At 40.0% G+C, this 18685-nt stretch overlaps 1 protein-coding gene across 1 annotated transcript in view; it reads left to right on the forward strand.

Annotated features, from left to right (window-relative positions):
- The first annotated feature begins 11472 nt into the window (after positions 1 to 11472).
- LOC122807141 (pyridoxal reductase, chloroplastic-like) overlaps positions 11473 to 18685 on the forward strand; it is a 298551-nt gene continuing 291338 nt past the window's right edge. The window contains exon 1 of the mRNA XM_044078152.1: positions 11473 to 11573. The gene's annotated coding sequence lies outside the window, so the exon portion shown is untranslated. The remainder of the gene's footprint in view (positions 11574 to 18685) is intronic.

Genomic DNA, 18685 nt, shown 5'->3' on the forward strand with positions numbered 1-18685 from the left:
ACAGGTTGTGACATGATGCTGAATGAAAGTAAGTGCTTGGAAAATGGGTTCCTATTACTTTATCGAAAGATAGCGTAATTGAATGCTCAGAACTTTGAAACGGCCGCATTTCAAAGATCGCATTGTGGGATCACAATACAGTGAAGATTGGGATATTTGCTTTTTCCTCACTGAAGTGTGATCACGGAGTTGGAATATATATTTAATGGGGGAATAAAAGCTTCGCTATGCGGCCATTTCGATGTTTTGAGCGTTTGATTATGTTATCTTTTGATAACATAATAAGAACCCTTACACAACATCTTCCAGGCAAAAACAAACCAGAAAAGTAGTCGAACTATGGAAATCAGGAAGCACACAGAGGCACGAGGACAACGTAAACTGAAACTTTAATTTCAACAATAATCCAGTACTGCAATACTGGATTATTGAAATTAAAGTTGCAGTTTACGTTGTCCTCGTGCCTCTGTGTGCTTCCTGATTTCCATCTTCCAGGCAAAGACAGACATGATGTTGCATGTCTGTGAACATGGATGGCAGATACTACTGACAGATAAAAGTGACTGGACCCTGTGTGACTACTTCTGGCATGAGCTGGTGGTGGACATTAATGCAGTTGATGTCCACAATACAATATTCCATCAAGTCCTGTGAATGGTCACCAACATGAATAAACATGACTGCCAGAAGACCCATGCAAATGTGTGAGACATGAAGGTCATAGCTCGGCATGTGCCAACACAGAGCACACTGACCACCATGGAGGAGTTCTTATTGTCCCTGTCTGTGGAGAGAACATGCCTGAGATGAATGCCACAATGGACATTATTCAACAGAGGTGTAGGACAGTCATCCAAGACAGATGCCTCATCTGCCATGTCAGAGAAGATAGGTGTACTATGCAGCTTACATCAGGAGATACATGAGGACTTTCAGCTGGACAGACAGGTGGTTGCCTCCCTTACCTCTACACAATCAAGCTCATGCTGTTCCCATAACTTTTGTTTTTCTGCATTCACAATGGGTGCGCCTTACATGTTAGGCTCATCCACTCGAACCATTAGATGGTTTTCAGGGAAGCATACCGCAGAGGCCTACAGAGTAATGGAGTATATTGTGGGTGGTCACAGAGCATGGACAGGCAGTGACAATCTTATGGTTCACCACTGCCCCGGAAGGTGGCTGTTGGTGCCAGTCTTTAGAGGGGGATGCAACAATTGTTGTGGATGTCCATTGTTTGCATTATCCTCACATAAAGCCCCACAACACCTGTTGCACAGACATACACACAGTGCCAGTACATCTGCATCAGCTGTAGACACACAATACTGTTGGATACAAACCCTTTCAAGATGCACCCCCCCCCCCATATGCAGCATGTCCAGCACTTCAAGTCTCCTGGCCATATCATACACTTTCTTTCACATCCTTAGTAAACCCTCACCCTACCTCTCTGCCTGTTGCTGACTTCCTGTCACTATGCCCCTACTCCACCTCTGCAGACGATGACCATTGTACCTGCCCTCACAGCTGTGTTATATTTGTAGGTGATAGCTGATGCACAATGTGACCAGTGAATCCACTGTAGACCTTAGCATGTTTGTATTGTGCATACATCAGTTTTATATTTTGCATGCATCGGTATTAATCTATGGTATGTCTAATCTGGTCCATAATTGTAAACCAGACACCATCTTTTTGCCAGTGCTGAATCATACTGCACCTGCCTCATGTGGGGCTCCTCCAACAGCTCCTCAACTGACACCCATCCACTGCTGGCTCCAGACTGTCTGGTTCTCTGATAGTAATTTCCTATTCCAGATGTCACTGTACAATCATGTTGTGAACAACTGCACAGAAAACAAATATCTTGCTGCAGGTCTTCAGGGCATACTGCTCAACACCACCAGAGGAGTCCTGGCAGTGGAAGAGGGCCTATGTCTGTTCAAACATGTGCTTGATCATGCTATGGGTCTGTGACAGTGCAAAGTTGTATGTGGATTTCATGAGCCACGGCTCGGGAGAATATCCAGTATCAGGATAAGACTTCCTTGTGGGAAGTTATCTCATTCAAACTGTTGGTACAAATCAGACATGTGCCAAATGTAGGAATTTTGGGAACTGTCTGGATGGCAAACAGATACACTATATATAACACCCTGTGTGTTGCACACCACCTAGCAGTTGATGGAGCAAAACTCCTTCTGATTGATGCACCTTTGTCCATGTGGATCAGGGAGAATCTTGACAGAAATGCAGATGCAGTCAATGGCCTCTAGAACCTCAGAGTAATTGATTGTTTCAGAGAGCACCAGCAAAGGGGTGTTTCTCTCTCTCTCTTTGGTCCTTGGGTGCTACATATACCCCTCACCATACTTCAGCATCTCGCATTTGGGAACTGGTGCTCTATTTTTGAAGCAAATACCTGAAATACACCCACCATGTCCAATAATGCCTGATGGGAGGTCTTTGTACCAAGAAAGTTAAAGGTATATGTATCTTAATGTCCACATAAATCATTATTCCACAGGCTCCAAGAGATTCCATGAGATGATGGCATATGTTACCAGCTACTTTATGATGTACCTGGCTGAACAACCGTGTTTTACTATGCACCTGTTGTTGGGTGCAGCTGAATCCTTTTATGACACTGGGGGTTACTGTCCACCCTACTACAGACGCTAGTCATGAAAATGGCTGCTAACATATGCTGTTTGACTATGAAAGCTGCAACACCTAACATTGTTCTGCAATCTCTTTCTTTGGTTAGTAAGAAATCTCAGTGTCCTAACTTGCTGAAATATGCAACTTATCATTCAGTTTTATACATTTCTGAACTGTTCTACCATGTTGTTTATCCTTACTTGTATTCACAATGGGACTCATTAGCATAATGTTGATCATGTTGATGTCATTATACAGATATTAGCATTTGATGCTAACTGCTTAATTTTGCCTGCTTTCATGATGTCATTATGTCTCTGAATCGGCACCACCCTGTGTGACCCCACCCACTTGTCACCCACTTTTGCCTACTGCATTGCAGTATTTGCTCCTGAATCCTAGCCCTTAATCTGACTCAGTAGTTTTAGTTTATACCCAGAATTAATCAATACTAAAGTATATGACTCAGATGGGAAATTTCTCAGGTCCAATTGTATGAGTGAATTTTCCATATTGACATTACTCTGGGCCACAGTAGCTAACTTAAATGAAATAAATATATTACTTAAACACAACTTTTCACTCCAATGACTTTTTGTATTGGCATGACTGTTGAATTTTTGAAGGTCAGTGAAGCAATTATACACATGGTTTCAAGAGTCTCAACATATAGCTCACCTGCATTCACAGATTGTTTTCTGCCTTATGGGGGTCAATATGGGAAACACACACATTAGCGTTTGTACAGCTATTAGCTTTGGTTGCTTTATTCACTTGCAAAATAGTTTTTTGTCCTTTCTTTCTTGACTTATACCTGAAAATGATTGGCTTAACAACATTTACTACATTCTCAAAGTTAGACATGTACAAATAATTTCACTTGCTCTGTACATATTCACAAGTCTTGATAAGTTCATGTCTCTTTAAAGATACTGCCCCTTGTTTGATCTGTTTTTATACTACAAACTGTTTTGTTCCTTCTTAATGGGCCACATTACTCCACAAATATTCACAATATTCACAGTCTTTGGATGGATGCTTCAGCTCACAACTTAAACATTAATAGTTTTCACAGCATCCTGTATCCTTGTAAATAACAAATGGAAAATACATGGCAAGTTCAGTTCTGAGTTTACAGTAACATGCCTCTAAATGATGGTGTGTTATATATCTTTCTCTTCTTCAGGAAAAGTAAAGAACATTGACAACTTCTTCTCAAGCAACAAGCAGAAATATTGCATACTACATTTTACACTTTCAGGTTTCTCTGAGCTTCCAATTTTCTGATATGTTGCCTTGGAGGTAGAAGAAACCTGGTAGTTGCAGTTGAAGAATTATTCCAAATAAAAATAAGACTTCTGTATTACGATAACAGAACATTTTGAAAACATATTTTTCTTAATTTCCACAGGTATTGCTGTCTACTCTGCCACTGGGTAATATCTGAATGGTTTTCAGAACACTTGGTATAAAACAAAGACACTGGGAATGAGATTTTAGCCACTATGAGATGTTTACTCATTCTGCATTTTAGAAGGAATGTGCCACACATGACCTGCAACTCTCTGTAAAAAGATACTAGCATATGTAAAACTACATAACATGTCCAGCTGCAATAGAAGGTTGAAGAACACAATGACAGTGTACCTTCTCTATTGATATCCTAGTAATTTAACTTGTGAGAACCTGCTTAGTGGCTTTGCATTGTTTGAAGATGAGAGTGCAAAATCTGCTGGAGTACTGTCTTTTATTTTGAGGTATATACTAGGCTAATGACCACTGCCTTTATAAGCTTAGTTAGGAATCCTAATAGTATCTTGTAAGTTTATATGCCTTAGAAGTTATTTTAAAGAGTATATGTAAGCTAGGACAAGATTTACAGGCTGCCTTTGTCCATTAGAGACTTAGGTGCTAGACCCAGGATGTATTTTAGATTTCTCATCCAGTGGAACAGATTTATCTTGAATAGGGTTAGAGAAGAGCTCTGCTTCACAAGGATGGGAAGCCATTTCCAGAGAAGGGGAATTCTCTGAGACATATACCTGTCCTTCCAACATGTCCGATTTATGTTGCAAAGCTTAAATTTGTAAATCGAGTAATTTTGATGTTATTCATTTTGTGGCTATGAAGGATACTTTGTATACCAGGCATCAATCATTTCTCAACAGTCTGTAGGAAACAGAGTACAGAGAGAGGGCTTTGAGGTGATCTGCATAGGACATGCTGTTTACGCCCTGCTGTCTTTTTGTGAGGAACCTCTGTGGACGTTGCAGTTATTACATATGCCTGGTTAGGAACATACTGAAGGACTGTTGTACTAAATGATGGGCGTGATGAGGGCCAAATACAGTGTAACAAGGACTTTCTTGGACCTAGATGCCATGCTCTTGCTTATAAGTTGAGCAACTAGAATAATTTCCTTTCTACTTTAGACACACGTTGGTCAAAAATCAGATTAGTATCTATATATGTACCCGAATCCCTGACTATTCATTCTGCTCTAATGGGTGTGTTATCAATGAGGTAATTTCATATGGTGGCTGAATTCCCAAATTAAACTATTATGCATTTATTATGGATTCTGTGACTGCTTCTAGTTTGCAATCATCTGCAAACTTCATCTGCCAGAGGCCCTTAACATGCCAAAAATGAAGCAGACTCTGCACAGATCCCTGAGGGTCTCTGACAGTAACTGGACTATCTGTAGAGGTGGTCTCTCCTAACTTCCAGGGTCCCATCTGACAGACAGCTGGCTATCCAGCATGTAACACTGGGGTTTATACCCATATGCATGAGTTTGTTTACAATGCCTAAGTGGGATATTGTATCAAATACCTTAGCCAGGTCAAGGTAGGCAGTATGCACCATTTTACCATCATCCATTGCCTTTGTGACCTTTTCAAAGAAGTTCACAAGGGCATGATCTGCTCTTAGTGAAATCAAACTGGGTTGCATCCCATGTTTGAAGGTTTTCTATATCCTTATTAAAAATGTCCATGATAATTCTTTAAACTGGTTTGGTATATGAGACTAGTCAGGCTTATAGGTCTGTAGTTTCCAGGGTATGCCTTATGTAGAGGGATGTCCATTATAGTTCTCCATTTGTGTGGCATAAAGCCTATCTGGAGGCTATTTTGTAAATAATGACTTCAGTGGTCCCAAAAGATCATGTCTAAGGCTATTTAGCAGACATCCTGGCATATTGCTGAGGCTCATCGATGCAGTGATTTTTGAAATAGACAGTGCATCTAGGACCTACTCCTGGGGAGGGTGCTTAATGGTATTTCCTGGGGAGTAGCTGGGGGTGGCGGGGGCTAAAATTGGAACTGAATTTGTTACCAGCAGGTTTGCTATATCTTCCATCTCTGTGTAGGTGGCTCCATTTATAAAGAATGGTGTGTTTGTCATTCGCATGGGAGGGCTACTTTAGCTCAAATTTGGGTTTAGCAGTCTTAATTTGCTTTTTTAGTTGCTTGCTTAGATTGACAAGAGTGTTTTTATCATGTTGAATGCAGCACTTTCTAATCTTGACTATGACATTTTCCTTTTGCTGTAAAATCTGTTTATGTTAGGATTCCACCTGGGCAGATGTTGAGTTAGTTCTGGGTTTATTTCTGGTAGGCACAACTGTCTTAAGCATCTATTGGCATGATTGTACAGGGTTACTGTGAATAATTCTGCATAGGCAGCTGTGTTCTTAGAGTTTTGGGAGGGGGTGAAATTTTGTCAGGTTAACCCTTAGTTGCAGAAGTTTACCTTAGAATATTTTCTAAATGTTATGGGGTTATCTGGGGTCACAGAATTAATTTTTATTGTGAAGAAGACAACTTTTTGACCCTCACAGAGAGGAAACTACACTGGGGTTACAGCATTCTCTCATGTTTTTCTTAATACTGGGTTAAGTATGTTTGTACCCCAGCGGGAGTATGAACTCTCTGGTCCAAAGTGTTTGTGTTTACAAAGTCCAGGAATGTCTGGGCCTGAAAGTTTGAGGTCATATAAGTATCCTAGCTGATAGTGGGGTAGTTGATGTCACCCATGAATATGATATTGGGTTAAATGATGAAGATCTCCAGTAAGTCCAAGTAAAAGTTATGAGTTTCTTGAGTCATAGAGGATGACCTATGGGTTGCAAGGATATATGTGACTTTGTCTCTGAAAATCTGAACATGGAGAAGCTCAGGTATATTATCCTGTTTGACTAGTCTTAAGATGAGTTTGTTGTTGATACAGATTGAGACACCTCCATCTTTGGTCCATGCCTGTGCAGTAGCTGGCCTCAGTGTATAGAAGGCATTGTAGCCCTGCTTTGATGGTGTGCTGTCCGCAGCTTTAAACCATGTCTTAGTAACTGCACAGATGTCACCATACTCCAGGATGAGGAGAGCCTGGAGATAGTGGAGTTTCTTGTTTTGGCTCCTGGCATTGAGCAACTGCACCTTTACATTCCATTGGGCTGGTTTTGCTATGTTGGAATGTTAGTCAGTTTGGCAATGCCTAAAAAAGACACGCTGAGGGAGAACAATGTTTTAGCCAATATTTGAAAGCTAAAACATTTTTTTTTTTGTTACATTCGGTAACCAGGAAAGACCGACTTGGAACGAGCCAATTTTCAGCAGAGGCCCATGGATAAATGCTCCAGATGCATGTCTTTGTAACGTGGGAGGAAACTGGAGCACCCAGAGGGGACCCACATGAATGTAGGGAGGACATGCAGACTCTGCACAGAAGGCACCCCAGCTGAGAATGGAACTAGGGAACCTGTTGCTGTGAGGCAACAATGCTACCGCTGCACCACTGCCCTGTCCAGAACATGGACAAGTAACCATGATTTTCTATTTATTCAGCCTAGTGACTGGGACATCTATATGTCTCACAATGGATTCTCCAATTATTAAAATATTTAGTAGTCTGCTGGCTTGCCTTATGGGCTTTGTAGTTGAGGTTCCAAAAGGTGTGGCTGTATGAGTTGTGTTGAATATTATTTTCTTGGAGTGCTCTTGGAATCGCTGAGGATTCTTTTTGTAGGATGAATGTCTAGGAGGTCTTTGAGGTTTACAAAGGCTGCTTTTAAATGCCTCAATATATGTTGGTTGAAATGCTGGGTTAGTACTATGTGTGGTGGATGTAATGCTTATCTTATTGACAATTTAACTGCTATTTTCCGTGCTTTTGTGTGGAAGTCTTGCTTCCAGTAACACTATGTAATTTCATCTCTCACATACTGTATCCATTTCTCTAAGGATTAGTTGGCTGTCAGTGAACATGAGACAATTCCTACAGTGTCTCAGGAGCCCCTTGATCTTCTTTGTTAGAAACATCTGAGGTCTCTCTAATTACTGCAGGTACTTTGTATGGTACATGCCAAACAGGGCATTATACTCAATTATGGGCTGGATAAGTGCAGAGTATAGGGGAGTTATAACTTCTTTTGTTCTCGAGGTGATGCCTTTACTAATCAAGTGGGCTACGTAGAAAGCTTTCCATATTACAGTAGACACATGGGATGGTGGTCGAGGTTAAGGTCACAGTCATCTTGTGATCCCAGGTTCCTTAAAACTTCATGGGTACTTAGGGTATTGTTGTTGATTTGATAGTGTCTGTGCCAAAAGGAATGATTATGCATTTCTTTGCATTCAGTTTGAGACCGTGACTAATGCACCAGTTTTTGGTCTGTGTGAGACCCTCCTGGAGTATACTGACATAATTTGGGGGATTCAATGATTGCACCTAGTTTGCAGTCATCTGCAAACTTGGTCAGCCACAGCCTCTTAGTTTTGACCTAAACTTCTGAGATGTGCCCCTGAGGTACCCAAATGATAACAGGTCTGCTGGTTGATTTGGTGTCACCCACTTTGACAGTGTGTGTCCGGTTTATGAGCCAGTTGACAGCCCATCTTACAATGAAGGGGCTTACATTCAGTTTGCTAAGTTTATCGATAATTCCTGAATGTGGGATTGTGTCAAAAGCCTTTGCCAGGTCAAGATATGCTGTGTGCACAGATCTGCCCTTGTCAATGGACTTGGTCACATTTTCAAAGAAATCCACCAGATTTAACAGGAAGGATCTGCCCTTCATGAAGCCAAATTGGGTAGGATCCAGGGTTTGGAGGTCACCTATGTCTTTATTTATGAGGTCCATAATGACACATTCCATGGCATTACAGATGAGGCTGATCAGGTTTATGGGTCTGTAATTCCCTGGGCCTGTTGCTAGGCCACCTTTGTGGAGGGGAATAACTGTTGTTCTCCATTCTCCTGGAACAAAGCCTGTTGTTAGCCTATGATTGAAAAGGGTACTTAGTGGTGATGCTAGTTCATGTTTTAGCCTGTTAAGAAGACAGCCTGGGATGTTGTCTGGTCCCATAGAGACTGTATTTTTGCCTTGGACAAGGCTTTGAGGACTTACTCTTTAGATATGTAGGGTGGGAGAGGAGTTTAGAGGAAGTTTTTCTTTTTGTAAGTTAGGAGGGCATAAGGGAGTGAAATTTTAACCAAACCTATCCACTAGCAGGTTTGCTATCTCTGTGGGGTCAGTGTGTGTGTGTGATACCATTGGCCACTAGTTCGGCACATTCTTGGGTCCTACCCTTCAGGTTATGTACATAGCTGTAAAAGGCCTTATGGTTATCCTTGGCTGTACTTGCTAAGTTTCTCTCAAAGGAGCCCTTGGAGGATTTGACAAGTTGTCTTATTTGCCTGTTGAGTCTGCGGAGGGTGCTTTTCCATTGTTGGGACCTTGCCTTTGTTTTCTTGGACAGCAACCTTTTTTGCATTTATTGTAATGATTGTTGACACTGGATATCCACCATGGCAGCTTGTTTTTATTTGGGGTCTGGCTTTGATTTTTCTGGTACAGCCAAGTTTATACACTTATGCAAGTGATTGTACAGGGCTTTAGTGTAAGCTTCAGTGTAGTTACCACTTCCAGCTTGGTGTGGGGGCTTGGAATGCATTTATATCTTCACCTAGGAGGGTATACTTTGCCTTGGTGAAGTCTTATAATTTGATTTCACCCTTTGTGAGCTCTGGCATTAGTGCCAGCTTGAAGGTGACTGATTTGTGGTCAGTTTTAACTAATGAGGGTCCGAAAGTTGCAGCAGTGCATCTGTTTTACATATTGGTGAGGATGAGATCCAGAATGTTTGTTCCTCTTGTCGGGGTATGGACAATTTGTTCCAGGGCACTTGAATTAACAAAGTCAAGGAACTTTTGCACTAATGAGTTAGGGCTAGTATAGGTTTCCCAGTTGATGGTGGGATAATTGAAATCCCACATAACCAGTGTGTTCATTCAGTACAATTTGGATTGTCTTCAGTTTGCTTAAGTAGGCTTCATGGGCATTGTGACTCATGGTGGGGAATTTATAACTGGCTATAACTTGAATGGGGGTCTTTCCCACTGTAACCTGGACCTGGAGTAACTCCATGGAGTTGTCCAGTCTATCCAGACAGGAGGTGAATTTATCTCTAATATAGATTGAAACATCGCCTCCTTTGGTTTTCACACATTCATTTTGCAGTCTAAAGGTGTGGAAGGCATTGTAGCCTTGCAAGGCTGGGGTACTCTTTTAGGCCCTCAACCAGGTTTCTGTGACTGCACAGACATGTATATCTTCTAGTGATAGAAGTGCTTCCAGGGAGTGCAGTTTTTGGTTTAAGCTCCTAACATTTAGCAGCATGACCCTTATTTTGTTCTGATTGGTTAATTTACAGGTCATGCCTGTAATGTTGTTTTTGAGACCTTGCTTAAAAAGGCACTATGGGAAGGCAACAGCCTTTGCCAGCAGCCGAAAGCCTAGTGGTGCCAGGTGCAAACCATCTCTGGCAAAACAGCGAGGTTTGTTGACCATGGCTTCCCAGGCTGACAAGAACTGGATCCCCTTTGAATGACACCAAAAACTAAGCCAATTATTGAAATCAGTCATTTTTGTTCATACTGTGGCATCATTGTAGGTGAGAGAAATATGCTGCCAAGGCCAGGGACATACCTATCTAGGACACATACTCAGACAGCTTTTTAAATATTATTCTTACAAAGTTAGAACAACCAATGGATCCACAGTGGTGCAGCAGTTAGCATTGATGCCTCAAAGCAAGAGGTTCTCTGGTCTGATTCTTGGTTGGAGCACCTTCTTAATATAGTCCAATCCATACCTCTCAAGTGTACCTCATTATGAGGAGCGTACCTCATTTGGGGTCTTAGAAAGTTCATGTTCCTAGAAGTTCCTCAAAGTTCCACATTGAACACACATTCAGTGTTAGGAATTTTTTTAAGTGAAATCCATGGTAAGTAGAAGTTAATCATATTAATTCATTAAAGGATCTTCCTTATGAGTAAAACCAGCATATTTAACCATCCTATGACCTTCCTAGTTGAAATTGTTAATAAGCCATTAGTATGTGTTCCACATTTTGCCCATTTGTTCCACATTATGAAGGTGAGTGTTCCTCATTTTGGAGATGGAAGGTTGAGAGCTATGGTCCAATCAAAGCCAAAAGACATTAGTTTAGACAAACTTAGAAAACTGGCAGGTTTTGCATTAGCAATTTAGCAGGAATTTTCTGAAGAATACAAAGTTTGAAACTCAAATGTCTGCCATTATTTTATGACTTCAGTCCTCAATAATTTGTTAAAAAAAACAATTTTATGAGAATCAGACCTAGACAGTTGAGAGGTATGAACCTCTCTAAAAGTGTGTGTGTGATCACAAACAAAATCTGTCTCCTCCAGCAGCAGCATTCTGTCAAAAGGCGGACAATTCCAATATTACATTTGTGTTAGCTGGCAGTCTTGGCTCGCTTCCGTTACTTTGACACACGTAATATGGCGATTAACTTTTTATCCAATTTGCGACCATCTTTTCATATTGGAGCTCTCATGCAAATCTAACACTACGAGAAGCACTGGTGAGAAAATTTTGCAGGTTGAACGACTTAATTTTAAAATAAAATCACATATATTTTGAACCGCACTATATCCATAACTTTATAAAACTAAGCGCAATGTTCTTTGGCGTCATGTAAGTGGGTTTTGAAAAACTCGTGGCTGATCATATGTACGTGCAAGCTCAGATAACGTCAGAATCGTTTGCATTTGACATTTTGCAGTAAAAGTTTATTCTGTAGCTGCTCATTATCACAAAACTTGTTAGATTAGATGTAAACTATTGCGGAACAAAAAACAGCAGGCGCTGGACTAGTTTGCACGGGTTTGATTCCTGCTGTCTTTTAGGGTTGCCTCTTTTTCAAATGGCCAAAGTGGGACTTTTTTGGTACAAACATCAGATTTTACAGGCCGACACATACCCACGCGGTCAGTACAAAGGTTAGAACTTAACTTTTCGCCTAAATAAAAGCTTATTCTTTGTAGCATTTTATTTGCTTATTCTGTTTCTTATAACATTTAGGTATTTTAGGTACAGAATAACTGTTTTATGCAACTATTACATAAAATATAGGAAATAATTTTGTCATTTGCCATTTTTACAGCTTTTTGACAGGACACAACTGCCCAAAGAGGGACTGTCCCTCACAAAGTGGGACAGGTGGTAACCCTACTGTCTTTGGTAATCTCTGTACCTTGGTTTAATGAGGCACAGAATGTCGGGATTTTGTCCTCATAGCTTTGGTCCATTTTTTCATAAAACTTTGGTTTTCTGGTAAATTAGGGGTTAATCATTAAAGACTGAAGTTATAAAATAAAGACGTTGAGTTTCGGACTCCCTATTCATCAAACATTCACGAGTTTCAGACTTCATATTCATCAGAAAATTCATACTAATGCAACACCTGGTATTCTATCATCTTTCTAATTTTGTAAAAGGAAAAATTGTCCCTATTTTTGAGCCTTTGTCCCACTTTTATTTATGGCTTTGTCCAAATTTCTTGCTCTAAGATGTTGAGTGATATGGAAGACAACCCCAGAAATAATTCTGGTTAGGAGCACTCGTACCTCTCAAATGCCCAGATATTTTCGGCTTTGTATCAGGACACTACATCACTGGTATTTCTGCGCAGAAATGGGCATGGCAAAAGTGATTGACTAATCTACTGACATACGTTTGAGTTTCAGACTTCATACAGAAAATGCATGCTAATCTTGTTAGTCTAGCAATTTTCTGAGTAACATTTAAAATCTGCCCCTATTTCTTTGCTTTTGACCTCACATTATTTTTGACTTTGTCCAGATTTCTTGAGTTAAGAGGCAGAGGGTTACCAAGACACTTTTATACTACTAATACTATTAGTATGAAACATTGACAGAATATGAGAATATGAATTAGAATTGTGAATTGTCATTATTTTTAAAAGTGTAATGTACAGCCTTTTTTTCCAAAGTCATTAGTTTTAGGGGGGAATAAGGACAGAGCTTAAATTTAGGGACAGTTGAAAAGATAGGGATGGAGGGCGATACTGAATTGTCCACAGTTTGCTTTAAGTTGTTGCTGAACTACATGTGATTCGAGACTCCTCGTGAATATTATCACAGACATTCACATTTCTAATCAAATTCCAAGTCTTGAACTGCTGCTTTATTTGTTTGACGTAGCATCTCTCATAAGCTTTATGGACCAAACAGCATAGAAGTGTAGAGAGCAAGACATAACTTGTTTACATGAACACATGTATAAAAACAGACTTTTTGTAGTTTGCAAAGCTCTCAACCTTACATCCCCAAAATGTAGAACACATTTCGACTAGGTTTTCAAGATAGCTAAATGTATTCGTTTACCAAAAGTTATTTTGATGAATTAATATGATTCAGTGGCATTATTAGGGGTATTAGTTAAATTCTGAACAGTGAATGTGTGGCAGACCCTTTTACTGTGGAATTTGGAGGAATATGGACTTTATGACTGAAATTGTGGAACAGCTCTCATAATGAGGTAGTCTTGAGAGGTACAAATGGCAATTGCCAAAAATAATTTGACCCTTTCCAAAATGTTTGTAGGCAACATTTTTGAGGGTTAAGTACACTTTTTAAAAGATAATTGGGTGGTATGGGTTATCAGCAAGAGATCCAAGTTGTTGTGTCTTTCGGCTTTTCCCGGTTAGGGTCGCCACAGCGGAACTTCGGTCCGCTAATGATTGGCAGTTGATTCTTACGTGCAGAGTTGCCAGCTCTGATGCACAACCTTCAACGAAGGCACGCCCATTCACGCATGTCTCCACGCAGAAGACGCTCTAACTGAGAATCGAACCGGACAGCGTCTTACTCTGAGGCGACAACGTTACCGCAGCACCACCACCGCGGATGGCAAGAGGTCCAAGTACAAAGTGTAAATTTCTGGCTAATCTCCTGTTTGCTCAATGCAGAGTTGGAAACCTGCTTGATGATCTGCTGTCTTACACTGAATGTGCAGTATTTATGTCATTGTTACATTTTACCCACTTAACAACTGCCAGCTGGCAGATTTGTTAACAGCAGACTTCGCAAGATAACATGGACCTTTACTTTTGTAGACTTTATTGAGCTTGGGTGGACTTGGGGGAAGGGAAATAAGGATATTAAGCAAAGTGGTACTCCACAATGAGTGATATTTTCTACATTTGTTTGGAAACCAATTAAAAATACAGTCATGCCCCTTGACTTCTGTACTCCATCCATTTTATGCAACACCGCTTTCAACAGCCATTCTGTTTCATAGGTTCATAGTTGTATACTAGGCTAATGACCACTTGGGCCTTTATAAGCATAGCTGTGCAGTCTAATCCAGTTGTGCCCCTATGTATCATGGGCATTTATTAGGAGGGAGTTATGTTAGTTAAGAAGTTTGTAGAGGTTATGTGAGTTTGGGCACTACTATCTGCCTTCGTCTGTTAAAGACATGAGGGCCACTCCCGGGGTGAATTTCCAGTTTCCCATCCACTGGTCAAGGTTACGTTTAGATAGGCTTAGGTATCGACTCTGCTTCACATGGATGGGGAACCTATTCCAGAGCATGGCAAGCCTCAGACGCATATCTGTCTTTCCAACATGTCTTATTTAGTTTTGGTTCCCATGTAAGTGTTGAAATTCCTGGATTGCACTTCTAAAAGTGTTTTTCTTTTTTGTTTATTTTATTGTATTAATGTTGTGCTAAGGCATTATAGATGCTATTTTGTTATTTTGTTTATTATTGTTTTTCCTACTAGGGGCCTGCATTTAACATTATTTAGTGTCTCTTTTGTTTAATTTATTTTACTGATAATAGTTTGATAGAGTTGTCTTAGGTGTAACTCCTGTTTTATATTCTTCTCACTGTCTATGCAGCAGTGCCATGCACTGTGCAGAACATGCTGTTTTCTTGGTTTAAATTCGTGTTTTAAAAGACAGGAGGCATTTATTTTCAAATGTGGAAGTACTGGATTTGTTACAGGGAAGTTAGTTGTGAAAGAAACCTGCAAGACATTTGCTGTCATACTAGGGTGTGCACTAGCCTGTTAGTTTACATTTCATGTCTTAAAAAAATGGATAAGTAACAAAACAGAAGTTGGACAGATGCCTTAAATAATTATGATCAGTTTGTAAGTTTATTTTGGTGATCAGTGTGATTTGTGTGGCACCTGATTTGTCAGTAACAGTTACAACATATCTATCTTGTTAACCTGCTGTATTTGCTTAGTCTAGTGACCTTTTTGTCAGGGAAGACCCGAGGTGGTATTTATATTTTTAGGGGAAATTTGGCCAAAGCATTGGGGAACTTCCCTACCCTTTTTTTTATAAGGGACTTTGTGTGCAAGATGGTGGCAGTGAGTTCCATGATTTAAGCTGTTTGTGTTGTTGAGGAGCAGCAGATGAGCTCTGCTATGGTGGTGACTTTGCAGTCCAATTTGATTACTTGTCAGTTTTTGGTGAAGGGTAATCAAAAGTGCAGATGGCGATTAAAGGTGATGAACTGTGCTTGGAGATTATTAGTAGGATTATTGAAGAAAATGCAGAGGGTGAGATTGATTCTGCTGTTTGTTTAGACTTACCTCATACTAGGGTGAATTATTCACCATTATCTGTTTCTACTGCGAATACCAATGTTACCCATCTCCAGAATGGGTAAGCAACGTCTTATTCTGATATAGTATGCAGTTGGCATTCAGTGTATAGCATACAGGTTCGAAGAGTTCTTTGGATCAGCATCAGTTTCTGTTATGCTTCTGGTTTACTGGAGAAGAGGTTCCCGTAGATTGGTATAGGATTCGACCAGATGTTATTATACCTTTGGGTATCTCAGTCCCAGTCGTGAGAGCTCTCATACATTTCTCTGTCAAGACCACTTATGATGTCAATCTGGAAGTGGAGCATTTTACTTGCTGTTCACTCTCGGTGTCATAATGAAATGACACTTATGAGACAGAACAGTAGATAAGTCTGCCTTGCAATTGTTGCTTCATAACTTTACTTAATTCACTTTGCAGCTATGGTCATCTTTTCAGGTGACTGATATACACTTAACTGCAGAATGTTTGGAGACTTTTTTTTGGAGGAACCTGATGTCTTAGATGTTGTGGAACTACTGACTGGGGGATTGGAAGGGAAAATCAAACTGTTTGTTGAACATTGTCCTTTATAACATGTTACTTATCAGTTGTACATTTTAAACAGCCATTGCATTGATCTTTATGCTAGCCAGCAAAACATTTTCTGTGTGCTGAGCGTGGACAGATTGGGCAAAGTTTATCAAAATTTGTACTGTTACGTACTCAGTGTTGCAGTGATGAGCATTTTTGGGTAGTCTCTGCAAGTAATAATATTGTGACTGATAATGTCCAAAATTTACTACCTATTTTGAGCCAGAAAAAAAAAAAACATTTGTACCAGTTCATGCTTCTGCTTCAGAAGGGGCAATATTTCTGAAGGTCTGTCTGATGATGATGATGATGATGATGATGATGATGATGATAACAATACTGTGGATTTCTGAAATGATACTAATACAAGTGAAGGGGGGATTAACGTTTCCTTAGATACTGGGTAATTCTGAAAAGCAGATAAGAGTTAAGAGAAAATGTGAACATAAAGACAAGCATAAGAATAAGAAAATAAGCTTTTCGCACTTAATGTGAATAGATGGATTTCCCCAGTGTGAAGGCATTAAATGTTAAAAATAATAAGACTGTATTTTGTGTGTTTTTTTTTTTGCAGAACACTACAAGAGTTTCTGCCATGGAAGAAAATCGTGCAGCTCTTTTTTTTAGGGGTGACAGTTATTGCTCACTTCAATTATGACGCTTGTTCTGGTGGTGGTACTTTTTTTTTTAATCCTCACGTATCTGTTTTTCATTCTAATATCATTGAACCAGGTAGAGCTACCTGTTGGATATTATGCATAATGGTATTGTATGGAGGTTGATAAATGTGTTTGCTTATACTATTCCTTACCTGAGAAATTTATTATAGCATCTGGTAGAGCCCTGGCTTCAGACAAATTATATTCTTAGGGCCTATATTAGATACTCAAATGTCTGAAAGTTTGACTCTCATGTGGTCGACACCATATGTTCGAACTTTCAAAAGTTCGAATATCTAATAAAAGACAAAAAAATTCACAAAACACCCGCCCCCGCTCTTTAAATATACCAACTCTGAGATCGCACTACAGTGCAGTAAAGGGAAATCTTCCCTTACAGAGATCTCCGTTACAACGTTCGAACATTCAAAAATCCGATCATATGGTATTGACCATATGAGATTCGGATTTTTGAATGTTCGAAGATTCAATATAGACCCTATTTTTATGTGGGGAGGTGGCTTTAACTCTGTATTTTTTATCTGAGAGAAAAAATAGGAAAGGAAATCAGTTGGAAGATTCTGATATATTATGGGATAAACCAAGAGGCTGCCAGCCCAGTTAGCTAGAAGTTTGTAATTAGTGGCAGCAGTAGGATAGCCACATCACATATTAATCGGTTGATAGTGGTGAGATAACCAAATCACATATTAATTGGCTTGTAGTGGTGTGGATATTGAATTCCTGTAGCTTGTGTACAGTGATCACTGAATGTGTTTTTGTACTCTAAATCAGCCACACAGTGAACATTCAGAGTTCATATCACAATTATTTTACTTCTTTTGTTAGCTTAGTCAGTCAGGGAGAACAGGCAAGCATGTCAGCAGAGGAGTATGGCAAATTGACAAGGAGGCAGTTGGCTGAGATGTGCCAGGCTAAAGGACTGGTGCATGAAAACCTGACTAAAGCAGACATTATTGCAGCTTTATTCACAGCTGCGTCAGAGAATAGCAACCAGGAGGACGATCAGACTGGCTGTGGAGATGTACAACTCTCAGAGAATGGACAGCTCAACGTTTCCAAAGAGGACATAAAATCTTATCTGGAGTTAGAGAGACTTGAGATGGAGGCCAAGCGTTTGGAAACAGATGCAGCAGAAAGACTGAAGAAATGGAGAAACTGCTATACCTAGAAGCTGAGGAAAAGGAGAGGCAGAGGCAACTTGAAAAGGAGATGCAAAGGAGATGCTGACTCTTCGCCAGAGTCATGGAGGTAATGGGGAAGGGAATAATCGAACCCCAGAAGCAACAAAGGTCAGTACATTTCTTCCACAATTTACAGAGGGGGACAATTTTGATAGTTATTTCATTCATATGTTTGAGAGGTTATGTAAACAGTATAATGTTGACCAAGGACTCTAGTTACTGACCCCCTTACTCCATGGTAAAGATGTAACTGTTATGTCCAAACTGTCTGATGACTGTTTAAATTGTAATGTTGTAAAGAATTGTTTGCTAGAATTTTTTAAGCTAACTGCTGAAGCTTATAGGAAAACGCTTTGTGACCATAGACGCAAGGCAGATGAAAGTGTGTATGAATATGTTGCTGAACTAAGCACTTATTTTCATAGGTGAGTGAGTGGATGTCAGGTCACCACTTTTGAAGGGGTGGCAGACCTTTTGGTGAGGGAACAAGCCCTTAACACTTTGCCTGAGGATATGAGAATATGGTTAGCTGACAGGCAATGCCTTACTGTACATGGGTTGGGGAAGAGGGGAGACGTATTCCTAGCAATCAGGGCATCACTGCACAGGA

This window comes from Protopterus annectens, chromosome 7.part0 (assembly GCF_019279795.1).
Source record: "Protopterus annectens isolate FY-2018-M chromosome 7.part0, PAN1.0, whole genome shotgun sequence".
In the NCBI taxonomy this organism is placed as follows: domain Eukaryota; kingdom Metazoa; phylum Chordata; order Ceratodontiformes; family Protopteridae; genus Protopterus; species Protopterus annectens.